The sequence below is a fragment of the Paralichthys olivaceus genome, chromosome 24 (assembly GCF_024713975.1).
Source record: "Paralichthys olivaceus isolate ysfri-2021 chromosome 24, ASM2471397v2, whole genome shotgun sequence".
Taxonomy (NCBI): Eukaryota; Metazoa; Chordata; class Actinopteri; order Pleuronectiformes; family Paralichthyidae; genus Paralichthys; species Paralichthys olivaceus.
This window is the reverse complement of record NC_091116.1, coordinates 8,136,320-8,154,250: the sequence shown is the minus strand read 5'-3', so window position 1 is coordinate 8,154,250 and position 17,931 is coordinate 8,136,320. Positions and strand designations below refer to the sequence as shown.

The following is a 17,931-nucleotide window of genomic DNA, read 5'->3' as shown; positions in this document are numbered from 1 at the left end:
CTATTTTAGATCAAACTCACCATTTTCCATGTGGTTCCCTCCCACCACCAAGGACTTTCAGTACAATGTCTGGAAGTGGACAGAAGTGGTCGTCTTTATTTTTAACAACGTCAGTGTGTACAGATTATTCAGACTATTTGCTCTTAATACATTACTTACCTCAAACAACATCGCTCCACCTAACGAGTGAGCCGCTGTCCTCATCGGCCCTGTATGACAGACAGACAAAACAATCAAGGGTCTCATTTAGCATCACTGTGTGGCATTCATACAAAAACTAGACTTACACAAAACTCAATTACTATTTAGAAAACCATGCAGGTTCACCCAATAGATTTTTGAGAAGAGAAAAGAATAGAAACATACTCACCTGGGACTTTTCGTGGCTGAACAATCACCTTTCTATTGTGACAGAGGCATGACAAGACAGAACCCTAACACAATTTCACCACTTTCAACAACAGTCATTGTGTTCAAAATAACAGCAGTGTGGAGTTCTATTACTCAAGTCAAACAGGTGGCCCTCATTTAAGGACCAAGGCAGCAAATGTTCTACATGCTAGTTCTAGTGCATTTGTCTGAAAATCACTGGAACATGGGTCATTGTTCACAACAGCATACTTTGATTCAAAAGTATCAAGACAACTAGAAAAGTACAAACCGCTCAACTACAATCATCTCAAATCCTTTAAAATAGCAACCAAAACCACAAAGACGTGGGAGACAACAGAACACTACCATTCAGATGAATCAGACAATAACCTAAATGACACCTAAGCAAAGTCCCATTGTTGAAGCATGGTAGCACAAGCACAATACTTCAAGACATCATGTTGACTTATGCCAAAGAGGAGACACCCTTCAAATGTGTCTTTCAACTAGACAACCACCCCAAACACACAAGTAAGCACGCAGCATCTTCAACATCCAACAACAACACTAACATAATGGAGTGGCCACTCCGATCATCCTGGACTACAATACCTGTACACAGGTGACACAACTTGGTCGACTCCATGCAACACACATGTGAAGCAGTTCTCAAACACACTGCTTGTACAACTAAATACAAGTTCAGTGATTCACAGACAAGACACATCTTCAAGCATTTTTCCCTTCATACAATAAATGTTTGACTTTGTAAAGAACAATGCAGACACTGCTTTTTTTTCTTTTTTTTAAAAAAAAAACAGCCTCATTTTTAGATTTATTGACAGCTGCCATATCCCCCATACACAACATTTAACAATTATTATGTGCTTGTGATAACTGGACTCATTATGTGGCCCTATGAGGCAAACAACATGTAAAATCACACCATTGATACAAATCATGATGAGAACAATACAATGTATGAGGCCCAGCAGTCTCCACACTGGAAACCTACCTTCTGATGCTAACACAGGAGTTTCCAAGAACCTCAGTCCACCGTCCAGATGCACCTCATTGATGACTGATCAGTTAATCACAGTGGAGCTAGAGGAGAGACGAGAGACAAACAGGGACACTACAGGAAACACCCCCACCCTTAAAACAATGATTCAACACTTACATCACATTTCACTAACTAACAACTACAATCAGTGTATTCATTACAATGCATTTGCCAACTAATTACTGCTGCTGGATTCAAAGTGAGCGGCAGACACACAAGTTGTACCACAAGGGAATGTCACTTCACACAAAATGGCTGCCACCACGAGGTGGACAAATCAAACAACAGGTGTTACTCAAGCTACCTTCACGCAACACTCACACAGGTGACCAACACAAACGTGGAGTGCAACACCCACCAAACCAAAAGAGTGACGATTACACCACCTACAAAGTTGCTGCCATTCACCAACACAACATCAATTTCGATGACAAGTACTGCAGCAGTTGAGTCAATTTACTTGGTGACCTTCAACACTAACATTATTTCTGATTTCATTCACATCTCTACTCATTCTCACATATCAACAACTGTTCACACCTTCAGCTTCCTGTTGTTTGTTTTGTGACTTCACAGAAAGTGAATCACTTCCTGTTTGCCAGGTTGTCTTCAAATTAACACTCAAGACATTAACTAGTACAATGGCATGAAACATTACACGTGTTTTAAGAATACCACACTGATTACTTACTTATATTTAGTAGCAGTCATGAGGTGAAGAACTTTCACTTTACTTTTATTCATAATAGAGATGTCACAGTTACCCCTTTTTAAAATATATAAGGTACAGAGTGTAGAATTTAGTGATATCTACTGTTAAAGTTGCATGTTGCAGCTGAACACCTCTCACCTCACCCTCTCCTAAAACATGAAAATAACCTGTGGCAGCTTCAGTTACCTCAAAAGGGATTTAGTTTGTCCGGTCTGGACTACTGTAAAAAACAAGCAGCCTCCATAGAGAGCACCCCCTCGATGTAAATATGGTGTATTTAAATATTAATGGCCTTTTCAACAGTAAATAAAACTATATTCATATAATTTAGATGAAGTGAACTAGTGAAAACATCATGAGGATTATCTGACATTCAATTTCTGCCAATAGATCCCTTTCACCTAAATTTTACACAGTGAACCTTTAAGTGAGAAGATAACAAACAAGTAAATAGGTGGTTGCCACAAATTGGATCAAAAAATAGTAGCATCATCATATCGTGAGTTGCGCTTTTAAAGGGGCCTATTGTGAGATGTTACCTTGATCGCCCACACACGCACAGTAAAACTATCAAAGGGCCCAATCCAGGAATCCTGGACTTGGAGAATTCCTCCCTCTGTCCAGAATTTACACCAACATACCCAGGACACAAAAGCTTCCATCTTGTGCATTTGGAGCAAGAGTTTGCCACATCTTTTGGGGATCTATCATCGTTTATCTCGTCGCTTTGTGCTGCTGTGAGAGGCCTTCAGCGTGACGCAGACAGCTGGAGATCTGCAGGAAATAAGAGTCACAGTTACTCAGGGTTGTGTTCTCCATCAAATCCAACAGCTTAGTGTTTGGGAAATGTACAACTACAACTCACTGTGGATGTTTGGTGATTACTGATTTTGTTTTCAGTTTTATATCAAATCAAATGTCCTTCTACTTATAAGGTCAAAAAAAAACTGAACAACATGGTAGGTAAAAATATAACATAATATATATGAATAGAAGTTCCTATAAATGTTAATTAAACATTTGGAAGGGCCTTTTCGTGATGTCACGCTACATACATACATACACATATATATATATATATATATATATATATATATATATTTATTTGGGGTTTGGTAGGGCTGGGTGATACAACACTATTGATAAAATGTGTGGACTCTGCTGACATCTGGTGGTGAAGCTGTGTGTTGCAGCTTCTCCTTCCAAACATGAAAGAATATGTTAGACGACATACTAACCTATGACTTTTTTTGTCATATTTTAGACGACATACTAACCTATGACTTTTTTTTCTTATTATTTTAGACGACATGACATCCTAGAAAAAGTCATAGTATAATATGACGTCTGAAATTTAAATGTATCAAGAGTCGCAGCAGATTCCACTATTAACAAACATGTTAACAATGGAAAAGCTGCAGCAACACGTCAAACACACAGAAGAACCAATAAATGTGTTGATATTTTAAGCAATAGTCACCAAATGATGGGTCTGTGGGCTCCTGGCATCTCCAGCGTACTGGCTCCCTCTACCTCCATCCCTAGCTAATGACAGTAGCAAACATAGCAAACAAATGATACGAGCTTTCCTTAGGAACACACTTTAGTTCATATAAAATACATTTAAATGGAGCAGGGAGCTCAAACGGTGACATTAACATTTTAATAAAGGTCAAATCAGGGCTGAGCGATAAAAGAATATCAATAATGATGTCCAATATATATCAATGTAATGATTATGCATTGTGAAAACAATGATGAGGTAGAGCACATGCAATAGATGCCACGTGTCTAGTGCAATTCTTTACTCATTCAACAGAGCAATAGTATTAAAACAATTAAAATGATCTAATCTGTTAAATAGAGATGAAACAATAAACCTGTTTCAATTCAATTTAATTTGTATAGCACCAAATCATAATATACATTATCTCAAGGCACTTTAAAATCTCATTTAACATAGAGAAACCCAACAGTTCCCACAATGAGCAGCACTTTGGCGACTGTGGAGAGGAAAAACTCCCTCCCTCCCTGTTTATCGTCATGATCATTATTTTCCATGTATATTGATTTATGATGGTAAATTATATATAATTGGATGTTTTACATGGCTGCAAAACACTATCAATACTTATTGCAATTTAATATTCATCATAAAGGTTATATATACGCATATACGTACCAAGGTTATTATAGTTTTGAAATTGTCATTAGTTTTTATTTTTATTTAGTTTTTCAGTTTGCATTTTTATTTTATATATATATATATATATATTAATACACAATACAAATCTATGAAATCAACACGTATTGAACTTGTGTTACTTTGATATTGATGAAAATGAAAAGCTGATCATTATTCAAGTGGACGTACTTTAGTTAGTTTAGGACAAAAGAAGCGATCGAGTGTTTTACAAGAGAATTCCACACGCGCTCAGGTGTGGTTAGCTTGGGATGCTAGCTTAGCTTAGCATCGACACGAGGAACTAATGAGACGAGTTTTGCTCGAAAACGCAAGTGAACAATGAAAAATGTGCAGCGACACGTCAAACACACAGAAGATATAATAACTGTGTATAACTGTGTATAACTGTGTTGATATTTGAAACAGTATTCACCTCGTGAAGATCTACGGGCTCCCGATCCAAGCAGTTCCGCATCCAAGCGGAAGTACCGACTGGCAAACAGGAAGTGGAGCACTCCAATGGGATATATGGAGAAGGGGAACTTCGAATAGACCAAGTTACGTAGACTCGCGGGGGTGGAGTTTCTTTATCTAACTCAAACAATAAATATTGTAAACAATTTCCAAACATTCGTGGGCACGACTGATTTAAAAAAAATGTATAGCACATCATATGATATGATAATAAAATATCACAATCTGTTTATTTAATTTATTTTTAAATGTTATTCATCCCTCATGAGCACATCCATTGACAGGATGATATAAAGTTATTATAATTGATCTTCAGGGTTGTTACTACTCTGAAAAGTATGCACACTTACTGCACTTGGGCTTTTTAATATAATTTGTATACCTTACTATACAATGATTGGGTTTTTTGCATTCTTTTGCCTTAATATACAATTCATCTTGATGATATTATATATATATTATCAGAGAACTATGATGGGAAGAGGGCTGCATTGGACTGAATTATATATTTTCAGCCCCTGTGCCTAAGTACTGCTGTATGTGTATACATTGTAGCTTTAAAGCATGTTTACCTTTTTTTTTGGTTTCTTCCGCACACACACACAATCTCACATTACTTAGCCGAAGCAATATCCTTTAACTGCCCATGTTGGTTTATAGACTTGCTTGGTGAACTGAGCCAGCAGCAGGCAGCCTTGTGCCGTCCGTGCCATGTGGCGTGGCCTCAAATTCACCGTTTTCCTAATTAGGTGTCAGCAAGGATGGCAGATGATGTCTCTTCTCTCCTCCTCAATGTGGACACCAATGTGCTGGGCCTTGGCAAGCAGGAAATCGAAGAGCGGAGGAAATGCGGGCAGCGTGACTGAGTCGCACGTTTTTCTTTACCTTCCATTAACAGACATATCAGTGGTGACGCATACACCAAAAAGTGCCACGGTCCCAAATATTACTGGATCAATCTGGTCTGCCGATATCTTTGGTTTTAGCAATATGATTCACACTGATCCATTTATTTGCATCCTTCTATCGTGGTTATTTTGTGGACACCAGGTGTTCCCAGTGTGAACTCTGCAGGAACTATTCAACCCAGTTGCGAATTCCTGCTCAGAAAACAGACTTGACGTCAGAATAGGATGAAATTAGCTTCAGTTCCACGAATAACTCTGAAAAGCTTGCATTTGAATTTGGGAGCCACATACATCACACTCCTGCACACAGGGATTATTTACTAACAATTAAACAGAAGGTTATTTCACAAATGAGAGCACTGGTGCACTCCGTGTTGTCATTGTAATGATTACTGATGCTGAAAAGATGGAGTTAATGATGATGATGATGACACTCATTAGTTATTGAGATACCACGAGCTCAAAAGTTCATCGTGGGTATCGATTCATTTGTCAGTGCCTGATAATTACTCGAGGGTTGTTCTGTGTCTTCCTTTCACTTCCTGTCTACAGTCCGAGGTAAACGTTTAAAAAACATGAAACACCAAGAAGAGCGATATTTACTGTGCGTGTTTTGGTTATATGCATATGAATGGAGATAAATTAAATGGCAGACAGCAGATGTATTTCAGCCAATATGCTCCACTTCTTTTGCTCTACGCACCCACTGTTTACCTTCGGACCATTCTGTGTGGCATTTGCATTTTCCCCGTGTCTATGGAGGTTCGAGGAGAACAGTTTCAATCTGAAAAGTGGAATGATACCTTCTCTTACGGCAAAATCAGGGAGAGATTGAGAAAAAATAACACCCGAGGAGCTCCCTACATTTTTCTTTCAACCTTTTTTCTGTCTCCTGCCCAACAGTGCAGCTCTTAAACCCTGCACTACACTTCACTTTGCTCATCTGCAATTTTCTCATCCACCTGAAAACAAGGCATGAATTTCAACTGTGACAATGCACTGTAAAGAATACAGTACTGCACAAAATGTATTTCAATGTGGACTAAACATTCATTAATAGAAAATATGTTTTTTTTTTTTATCAAGATACAATTATTATTCTCTGAGAAATCACATATAATGTTAAAATATTTCACAATATTGAATAATTTGATTTGCCCCTGATCTGAAACAGGACCACAATGTAATTGGATCCTCACTGACCCATATCCCTCCACCTCCACAGAAATCCATCTGGTAATTTTAACATAATCCCTCAGTTAACACAGTTTATTTCTATAGTCACATTCTTTTTTATGGGTCTTAATCCTGTTTACGAACAAACAGACAGAGGGGTGACAACATAACTACCTTGGCAGAGGTAACTAAAGCAAAGTACCTCAAAACTTAAGTACAAAACACACAAGCTACTCCATATTGAATGCAGCGTGTGTATTTGACGGTGCGTTCCACTTATTCCTGTCTTGATGTTTTTCACCCCATTTCATTTATCTGTCAACTTTAGGAAAAGGTACTTTGCCGTTTCAGATTAAAACAAACATTTAGCAACAATTGAATCGATTAGGAATTATGACGACAGATACATTTGTTTTAGCATCAGAGAACTTTATTGACTGCTTTGTGCTGTTTTTTTGGTTTGATTCGATTCATGTGTCAGAATCTGCCTCTGTGGATAATAAATACACGTGTGTGTTTGAGTGTTAAACCTCTCACTCCCATCTTCTCCTCTTCCTCCTCGCAGACTTCAAGGTCACCATGCGGCTATTTCCAGCTCGTCTTCGCTCTCATCCGTGTCGCAAAATGACAATTCAATTCAATTCAATTTTATTTATATAGCGCCAATTCATAATTTACATTATCTCAAGGCACTTTACATTTAAAGGTCAAGACCTTAAAACAATATTAACATAGAGAAACCCAACAGTTTCCACAATGAGCAAGCACAGGCGACTGTGGAGAGGAAAAACTCCCTCATTAACAGGGAGAAACCTCTGGCAGAACCAGGCTCAATGTGGGCGGTCATCTGCCTCAACCGGTTGGGGTGAGGAAAGAAAAGTAAGGGGGGAGGAAAGGAGAGATGGGTGGAAAGCGGGGGAGAGAAGAGAGAGATGAGGTGGAGAGAGAGAGACCGGGAACAATTTGGCACCATCAGTATCAAGGCTGACTATAACAATAACTAAATAAATAATGATGACAATGGTGATGGTAGTCGTTGTTGTCCTGCAGTCCCGGTGCCGGAGTTATCTGAAACGAGATAGAGAGAAGAGCCAGAGGGACGATGGGAGGACAAAGTGACACTTTGACATGATGACATGTTCAAACTAATAAATAAATAAATAAACAGGTGTGGGGGGGGCAGAGAGACAGAGGGAAGTGATGAAGTGCTCAATGCATGATGGGAGTTCCCCCAGCAGTCTAGACCTATAGCAGCACAACTAAGGGATGGTTCAGGACTCACCTGATCCAGCCCTAACTATAGGCTTTGTCAAAGAGGAAGTTTTTTAATTTTACTTTAAATGCTGAGACACTGTCTGCCTCCCCAACCCAGAGTGGGAGCTGGTTCCACAGGACAGGGGCCTGATAGCTAAATGTTCTACCTCCTGCTCTACTCTTACAGACTCTTGGAACCACTAGAGAGCCTGTGTTTTGGGAACGAATAAGGTGTTATCAGCTCTTTGATATATGAAGGGGCATGATTGTTGAGGGCTTTAAAAGTGAGGAGCAGGATCTTAAATTCTATTCTAAATTTTACCGGGAGCCAATGTAAGGAAGCAAAGACAGGAGTGATATGATCTCTCCTTCTAGTTCCTGTCAGCACTCGTGCTGCAGCATTTTGGACCAACTGGAGACTTTTAACAGTCTTCATGGAGCATCCTGCTAATAGAGAGTTGCAGTAATCTAATCTAGAGGTTACAAACGCGTGGACTGGTTTTTCAGCATCCTGCTTAGACAGGATGTTTCTAATTTTGGTAATATTGCGCAGATGGAAGAAAGCCGTCCTAGACACTAGTTTAATATGGGGGTCAAATGACATGTCTTGGTCGAACAACACTCCAAGGTTCCACACAGTGGAGCTGGAAGCCAGACTGACACCATCCAAAGTGACTATCTGGTCAGACAGTGTTTCTCTGAGATGTTTAGGGCCAATTACAACAACCTCAGTTTTGTCTGAGTTTAAAAGTAGAACATTTTGGGTCATCCAGGCCTTGGTATCTTTGAGACATTCCTGAAGTTGAAATAGGCGATTAGATTCATCATGCTTCATGGAAATATACAATTTGTTTAGACATAAATCTGGTGCTATGGTTTCAGGACCAGACAATGTATCAGTGTTATTCACTGGGAGGAGGTGGTGGATTTTATCCCTGATGGTTGTAATTTCATTAGTGAAGAAGCTCATGAAGTCATTGCTTCTCACATCTAGAGGAATAGATGGGTCAGTAGAGGTGTGACTTTCTGTCAGCCTGGCTACAGTGCTGAAGAGGAACCTGGGGTTGTTCCTATTTTCTTCTATTAGTAATGAATAATAAGAGGTTTGGGCATTTCTAAGTGCTTTTTTGTCATTTATAAGGCTATTCTTCCAGGCTAGGTGGAAGTCTTGGCGATTGGTGGAACGCCACTTCCTTTCTAGCTTCCGCGATGTCTGTTTTAGAACGCGCGTTTGGGAATTATACCACGGAGCTAATCTCCTCTGACTTAGTTTCTTCTTTTTGAATGGGGCGACAGCTTCAAGTGCTGTTTTTAGTGAGGCTGCAGTACTATTTACAAAGTTATCAACTAGTGTGGGAGTAAGGTTTTGATAATCTTCTTGTATTGTACTGAGACATGGCTGAGAGGGAAGTGAGGAGGGGAGCAGTTCTTTAAATTTGTGAACAGTTTTGTCGGATAAAAATCGACTGTAATAGAATTTCCGTCCAGAATTGACGTAATTAAGAACAATGCAGACACTATCTTTTATTTATTTATTTATTTTTTATTAACACACTGCTATTATTTTTAACACAACTCTACATCTCACATGGAACAAGCAGCAATAGATCAACTACATTCAAACCATAACTGTTCAAATCTACTCTCAAATCCAGCAGTGACACAATCCAGGTGCTTCAACAAACCTGTAACACATGACATGGTTCACAAACACACATTAATATAAAGTCTCTTTTGATTTAATGAACAAACACTGAACTGTACAACCACTTACCACTGTTGATCCTCAGTAACACTGGTGGAACAGCTTAGAGGTTTCTTAGGTCCACATGAAGTACAACCTGGTAGACACAATAACACCTGAAACACATGAAGGACATACAGTAACCAGGACTTATGGCTCACCTGGAGGAACACATACCTACTTGCTGCTAAACAACAATCTTTAAAAGCTGATAATCTATTTTAGATCAAACTCACCATTTTCCATGTGGTTCCCTCCCACCACCAAGGACTTTCAGTACAATGTCTGGAAGTGGACAGAAGTGGTCGTCTTTATTTTTTTACAACTTTAACAACGTCAGTGTGTACAGATTATTCAGACTATTTGCTCTTAATACATTACTTACCTCAAACAACATCGCTCCACCTAACGAGTGAGCCGCTGTCCTCATCGGCCCTGTATGACAGACAAAACAATCAAGGGTCTCATTTAGCATCACTGTGTGGCATTCATACAAAAACTAGACTTACACAAAACTAAATTACTATTTAGAAAACCATGCAGGTTCACCCAATAGATTTTTGAGAAGAGAAAAGAATAGAAACATACTCACCTGGGACTTTTCGTGGCTGAACAATCACCTTTCTATTGTGACAGAGGCATGACAAGACACAACCCTAACACAATTTCACCACTTTCAACAACAGTCATTGTGTTCAAAATAACAGCAGTGTGGAGTTCTATTACTCAAGTCAAACAGCTGGCCCTCATTTAAGGACCAAGGCAGCAAATGTTCTACATGCTAGTTCTAGTGCATTTGTCTGAAAATCACTGGAACATGGGTCATTGTTCACAACAACAGCATACTTTGATTCAAAAGTATCAAGACAACCAGAAAACTACTAACCGCTCAACTACAATCATCTCAAATCCTTTAAAATAACAACCAAAACCACAAAGACGTGGGAGACAACAGAACACTACCATTCAGATGAATCAAACAATAACCTAAATGACACCTCTGCAAAGTCCCATTGTTGAAAAATTAACATGTGCTGAAGAGGTTACAATTTTCCTTAAAGGAAAATACCACAACATTTTGTGGAGTGATGACATCACCACTGTTCAAACCACAGAACACGGTGAAGCATGGTAGCACAAGCACAATACTTCAAGACATTGTGTTGACTTATGCCAAAGAGGAGACACCCTTCAAATGTGTCTTTCAACTAGACAACCACCCCAAACACACAAGTAAGCACGCAGCATCTTCAACATCCAACAACACTAACATAATGGAGTGGCCACTCCGATCATCCTGGACTATAATACCTGTACACAGGTGACACAACTTGGTCAACTCCATGCAACACACATGTGAAGCAGTTCTCAAACACACTGCTTGTACAACTAAATACAAGTTCAGTGATTCACAGACAAGACACATCTTCTAGCATTTTTCACTTCTTACAATAAATGTTTGACTTTGTAAAGAACAATGCAGACACTATCTTTTTTTTTTTTTTTTTTCATTTAATTTTTTTATGAACACACTGCTATTATTCTGAACACAACTCTACATCTCACATGGAACAAGCAGCAATAGATCAAATACATTCAAACAATAACTGTTCAAATCTACTCACAAATCCAGCAGTGACACAATCCAGGTGCTTCAACAAACCTGTAACACATGACATGGTTTACAAACACACATTCATATAAAGTCTCTTTTGATTTAATGAACAAACACTGAACTGTACAACCACTTACCACTGTTGATCCTCAGTAACACTGGTGGAACAGCTTAGAGGTTTCTTAGGTCCACATGAAGTACAACCTGGTAGACACAATAACACCTGAAACACATGAAGGACATACAGTAACCAGGACTTATGGCTCACCTGGAGGAACACATACCTACTTGCTGCTAAACAACAATCTTTAAAAGCTGATAATCTATTTTAGATCAAACTCACCATTTTCCATGTGGTTCCCTCCCACCACCAAGGACTTTCAGTACAATGTCTGGAAGTGGACAGAAGTGGTCGTCTTTATTTTTAACAACGTCAGTGTGTACAGATTATTCAGACTATTTGCTCTTAATACATTACTTACCTCAAACAACATCGCTCCACCTAACGAGTGAGCCGCTGTCCTCATCGGCCCTGTATGACAGACAAAACAATCAAGGGTCTCATTTAGCATCACTGTGTGGCATTCATACAAAAACTAGACTTACACAAAACTAAATTACTATTTAGAAAACCATGCAGGTGCACCCAATAGATTTTTGAGAAGAGAAAAGAATAGAAACATACTCACCTGGGACTTTTCCTGGCTGGACATTCACCTTTCTATTGTGACAGAGGCATGACAAGACAGAACCCTAACACAATTTCACCACTTTCAACAACAGTCATTGTGTTCAAAATAACAGCAGTGTGGAGTTCTATTACTCAAGTCAAACAGGTGGCCCTCATTTAAGGACCAAGGCAGCAAATGTTCTACATGCTAGTTCTAGTGCATTTGTCTGAAAATCACTGGAACATGGGTCATTGTTCACAACAACCGCATACTTTGATTCAAAAGTATCAAGACAACCAGAAAAGTACAAACCGCTCAACTACAATCATCTCAAATCCTTTAAAATAGCAACCAAAACCACAAAGACGTGGAAGACAACAGAACACTACCATTCAGATGAATCAAACAATAACCTAAATGACACCTCTGCAAAGTCCCATTGTTGAAAAATTAACATGTGCTGAAGAGGTTACAATTTTCCTTAAAGGAAAATACCACAACATTTTGTGGAGTGATGACATCACCACTGTTCAAACCACAGAACACGGTGAAGCATGGTAGCACAAGCACAATACTTCAAGACATTGTGTTGACTTATGCCAAAGAGGAGACACCCTTCAAATGTGTCTTTCAACAAGACAACCACCCCAAACACACAAGTAAGCACACAGCATCTTCAACATCCAACAACACTAACATAATGGAGTGGCCACTCCGATCATCCTGGACTATAATACCTGTACACAGGTGACACAACTTGGTTGAGTCCATGCAACACACATGTGAAGCAGTTCTCAAACACACTGCTTGTACAACTAAATACAAGTTCAGTGATTCACAGACAAGACACATCTTCTAGCATTTTTCCCTTCATACAATAAATGTTTGACTTTGTAAACAACAATGCAGAAACTATCTTTTATTTATTATTAATTTTTTATTTATTAACACACTGCTATTATTTTGAACACAACTCTACATCTCACATGGAACAAGCAGCAATAGATCAACTACATTCAAACAATAACTGTTCAAATCTACTCACAAATCCAGCAGTGACACAATCCAGGTGCTTCAACAAACCTGTAACACATAACATGGTTTACAAACACACATTCATATAAAGTCTCTTTTGATTTAATGAACAAACACTGAACTGTACAACCACTTACCACTGTTGATCCTCAGTAACACTGGTGGAACAGCTTAGAGGTTTCTTAGGTCCACATGAAGTACAACCTGGTAGACACAATAACATCTGAAACACATGAAGGAAATGGAGTTATGGCTCACATGGAGGGACACACACCTAGTTAGCAAGTGCAGCAAGTTTACCCAATAGATTTTTGAGAAGAGAAAAGAATAGAAACATACTCACCTGGGACTTTTCCTGGCTGGACATTCACCTTTCTATTGTGACAGAGGCATGACAAGACACAACCCTAACACAATTTCACCACTTTCAACAACAGTCATTGTGTTCAAAATAACAGCAGTGTGGAGTTCTATTACTCAAGTCAAACAGCTGGCCCTCATTTAAGGACCAAGGCAGCAAATGTTCTACATGCTAGTTCTAGTGCATTTGTCTGAAAATCACTGGAACATGGGTCATTGTTCACAACAACAGCATACTTTGATTCAAAAGTATCAAGACAACCAGAAAAGTACAAACCGCTCAACTACAATCATCTCAAATCCTTTAAAATAGCAACCAAAACCACAAAGACATAGAAGCACGCAGCATCTTCAACATCCAACAACACTAACATAATGGAGTGGCCACTCCGATCATCCTGGACTATAATACCTGTACACAGGTGACACAACTTGGTCAACTCCATGCAACACACATGTGAAGCAGTTCTCAAACACACTGCTTGTACAACTAAATACAAGTTCAGTGATTCACAGACAAGACACATCTTCTAGCATTTTTCACTTCTTACAATAAATGTTTGACTTTGTAAAGAACAATGCAGACACTATCTTTTTTTTTTTTTTTTTTCATTTAATTTTTTTATGAACACACTGCTATTATTCTGAACACAACTCTACATCTCACATGGAACAAGCAGCAATAGATCAAATACATTCAAACAATAACTGTTCAAATCTACTCACAAATCCAGCAGTGACACAATCCAGGTGCTTCAACAAACCTGTAACACATGACATGGTTTACAAACACACATTCATATAAAGTCTCTTTTGATTTAATGAACAAACACTGAACTGTACAACCACTTACCACTGTTGATCCTCAGTAACACTGGTGGAACAGCTTAGAGGTTTCTTAGGTCCACATGAAGTACAACCTGGTAGACACAATAACACCTGAAACACATGAAGGACATACAGTAACCAGGACTTATGGCTCACCTGGAGGAACACATACCTACTTGCTGCTAAACAACAATCTTTAAAAGCTGATAATCTATTTTAGATCAAACTCACCATTTTCCATGTGGTTCCCTCCCACCACCAAGGACTTTCAGTACAATGTCTGGAAGTGGACAGAAGTGGTCGTCTTTATTTTTAACAACGTCAGTGTGTACAGATTATTCAGACTATTTGCTCTTAATACATTACTTACCTCAAACAACATCGCTCCACCTAACGAGTGAGCCGCTGTCCTCATCGGCCCTGTATGACAGACAAAACAATCAAGGGTCTCATTTAGCATCACTGTGTGGCATTCATACAAAAACTAGACTTACACAAAACTCAATTACTATTTAGAAAACCATGCAGGTTCACCCAATAGATTTTTGAGAAGAGAAAAGAATAGAAACATACTCACCTGGGACTTTTCGTGGCTGAACAATCACCTTTCTATTGTGACAGAGGCATGACAAGACAGAACCCTAACACAATTTCACCACTTTCAACAACAGTCATTGTGTTCAAAATAACAGCAGTGTGGAGTTCTATTACTCAAGTCAAACAGGTGGCCCTCATTTAAGGACCAAGGCAGCAAATGTTCTACATGCTAGTTCTAGTGCATTTGTCTGAAAATCACTGGAACATGGGTCATTGTTCACAACAACCGCATACTTTGATTCAAAAGTATCAAGACAACCAGAAAAGTACAAACCGCTCAACTACAATCATCTCAAATCCTTTAAAATAGCAACCAAAACCACAAAGACGTGGAAGACAACAGAACACTACCATTCAGATGAATCAAACAATAACCTAAATGACACCTCTGCAAAGTCCCATTGTTGAAAAATTAACATGTGCTGAAGAGGTTACAATTTTCCTTAAAGGAAAATACCACAACATTTTGTGGAGTGATGACATCACCACTGTTCAAACCACAGAACACGGTGAAGCATGGTAGCACAAGCACAATACTTCAAGACATTGTGTTGACTTATGCCAAAGAGGAGACACCCTTCAAATGTGTCTTTCAACAAGACAACCACCCCAAACACACAAGTAAGCACACAGCATCTTCAACATCCAACAACACTAACATAATGGAGTGGCCACTCCGATCATCCTGGACTACAATACCTGTACACAGGTGACACAACTTGGTTGAGTCCATGCAACACACATGTGAAGCAGTTCTCAAACACACTGCTTGTACAACTAAATACAAGTTCAGTGATTCACAGACAAGACACATCTTCTAGCATTTTTCCCTTCATACAATAAATGTTTGACTTTGTAAACAACAATGCAGAAACTATCTTTTATTTATTATTAATTTTTTATTTATTAACACACTGCTATTATTTTGAACACAACTCTACATCTCACATGGAACAAGCAGCAATAGATCAACTACATTCAAACAATAACTGTTCAAATCTACTCACAAATCCAGCAGTGACACAATCCAGGTGCTTCAACAAACCTGTAACACATAACATGGTTTACAAACACACATTCATATAAAGTCTCTTTTGATTTAATGAACAAACACTGAACTGTACAACCACTTACCACTGTTGATCCTCAGTAACACTGGTGGAACAGCTTAGAGGTTTCTTAGGTCCACATGAAGTACAACCTGGTAGACACAATAACATCTGAAACACATGAAGGAAATGGAGTTATGGCTCACATGGAGGGACACACACCTAGTTAGCAAGTGCAGCAAGTTTACCCAATAGATTTTTGAGAAGAGAAAAGAATAGAAACATACTCACCTGGGACTTTTCCTGGCTGGACATTCACCTTTCTATTGTGACAGAGGCATGACAAGACACAACCCTAACACAATTTCACCACTTTCAACAACAGTCATTGTGTTCAAAATAACAGCAGTGTGGAGTTCTATTACTCAAGTCAAACAGCTGGCCCTCATTTAAGGACCAAGGCAGCAAATGTTCTACATGCTAGTTCTAGTGCATTTGTCTGAAAATCACTGGAACATGGGTCATTGTTCACAACAACAGCATACTTTGATTCAAAAGTATCAAGACAACCAGAAAAGTACAAACCGCTCAACTACAATCATCTCAAATCCTTTAAAATAGCAACCAAAACCACAAAGACATAGAAGCACGCAGCATCTTCAACATCCAACAACACTAACATAATGGAGTGGCCACTCCGATCATCCTGGACTATAATACCTGTACACAGGTGACACAACTTGGTCAACTCCATGCAACACACATGTGAAGCAGTTCTCAAACACACTGCTTGTACAACTAAATACAAGTTCAGTGATTCACAGACAAGACACATCTTCTAGCATTTTTCACTTCTTACAATAAATGTTTGACTTTGTAAAGAACAATGCAGACACTATCTTTTTTTTTTTTTTTTTTCATTTAATTTTTTTATGAACACACTGCTATTATTCTGAACACAACTCTACATCTCACATGGAACAAGCAGCAATAGATCAACTACATTCAAACAATAACTGTTCAAATCTACTCACAAATCCAGCAGTGACACAATCCAGGTGCTTCAACAAACCTGTAACACATGACATGGTTTACAAACACACATTCATATAAAGTCTCTTTTGATTTAATGAACAAACACTGAACTGTACAACCACTTACCACTGTTGATCCTCAGTAACACTGGTGGAACAGCTTAGAGGTTTCTTAGGTCCACATGAAGTACAACCTGGTAGACACAATAACATCTGAAACACATGAAGGACATACAGTAACCAGGACTTATGGCTCACCTGGAGGAACACATACCTACTTGCTGCTAAACAACAATCTTTAAAAGCTGATAATCTATTTTAGATCAAACTCACCATTTTCCATGTGGTTCCCTCCCACCACCAAGGACTTTCAGTACAATGTCTGGAAGGGGACAGAAGTGGTCGTCTTTATTTTTTTACAACTTTAACAACGTCAGTGTGTACAGATTATTCAGACTATTTGCTCTTAATACATTACTTACCTCAAACAACATCGCTCCACCTAACCAGTGAGCCGCTGTCCTCATCGGCCCTGTATGACAGACAAAACAATCAAGGGTCTCATTTAGCATCACTGTGTGGCATTCATACAAAAACTAGACTTACACAAAACTCAATTACTATTTAGAAAACCATGCAGGTTCACCCAATAGATTTTTGAGAAGAGAAAAGAATAGAAACATACTCACCTGGGACTTTTCGTGGCTGAACAATCACCTTTCTATTGTGACAGAGGCATGACAAGACACAACCCTAACACAATTTCACCACTTTCAACAACAGTCATTGTGTTCAAAATAACAGCAGTGTGGAGTTCTATTACTCAAGTCAAACAGCTGGCCCTCATTTAAGGA

General features: G+C 38.8%; 2 long non-coding RNA genes across 2 annotated transcripts; both read right to left on the bottom strand.

Moving 5' to 3' along the window:
- Nucleotides 1-28: 28 nt before the first annotated feature.
- Nucleotides 29-5,109, bottom strand: LOC138407046 (uncharacterized). Its single transcript, XR_011240483.1, has 3 exons — nt 4,766-5,109; nt 3,628-3,692; nt 29-2,921 (listed from the first exon to the last, which is right to left on the bottom strand). It is a non-coding gene; the product is annotated as an uncharacterized lncRNA (long non-coding RNA).
- A 1,546-nt stretch (nt 5,110-6,655) lies between these two features.
- Nucleotides 6,656-17,931, bottom strand: LOC138407041 (uncharacterized). The gene is made up of 11 exons (XR_011240472.1): nt 16,129-17,931; nt 14,768-16,039; nt 14,629-14,677; nt 13,347-14,508; nt 11,986-13,257; nt 11,847-11,895; nt 11,641-11,726; nt 10,274-11,551; nt 10,125-10,173; nt 9,919-10,004; nt 6,656-9,829 (listed from the first exon to the last, which is right to left on the bottom strand). It is a non-coding gene; the product is annotated as an uncharacterized lncRNA (long non-coding RNA).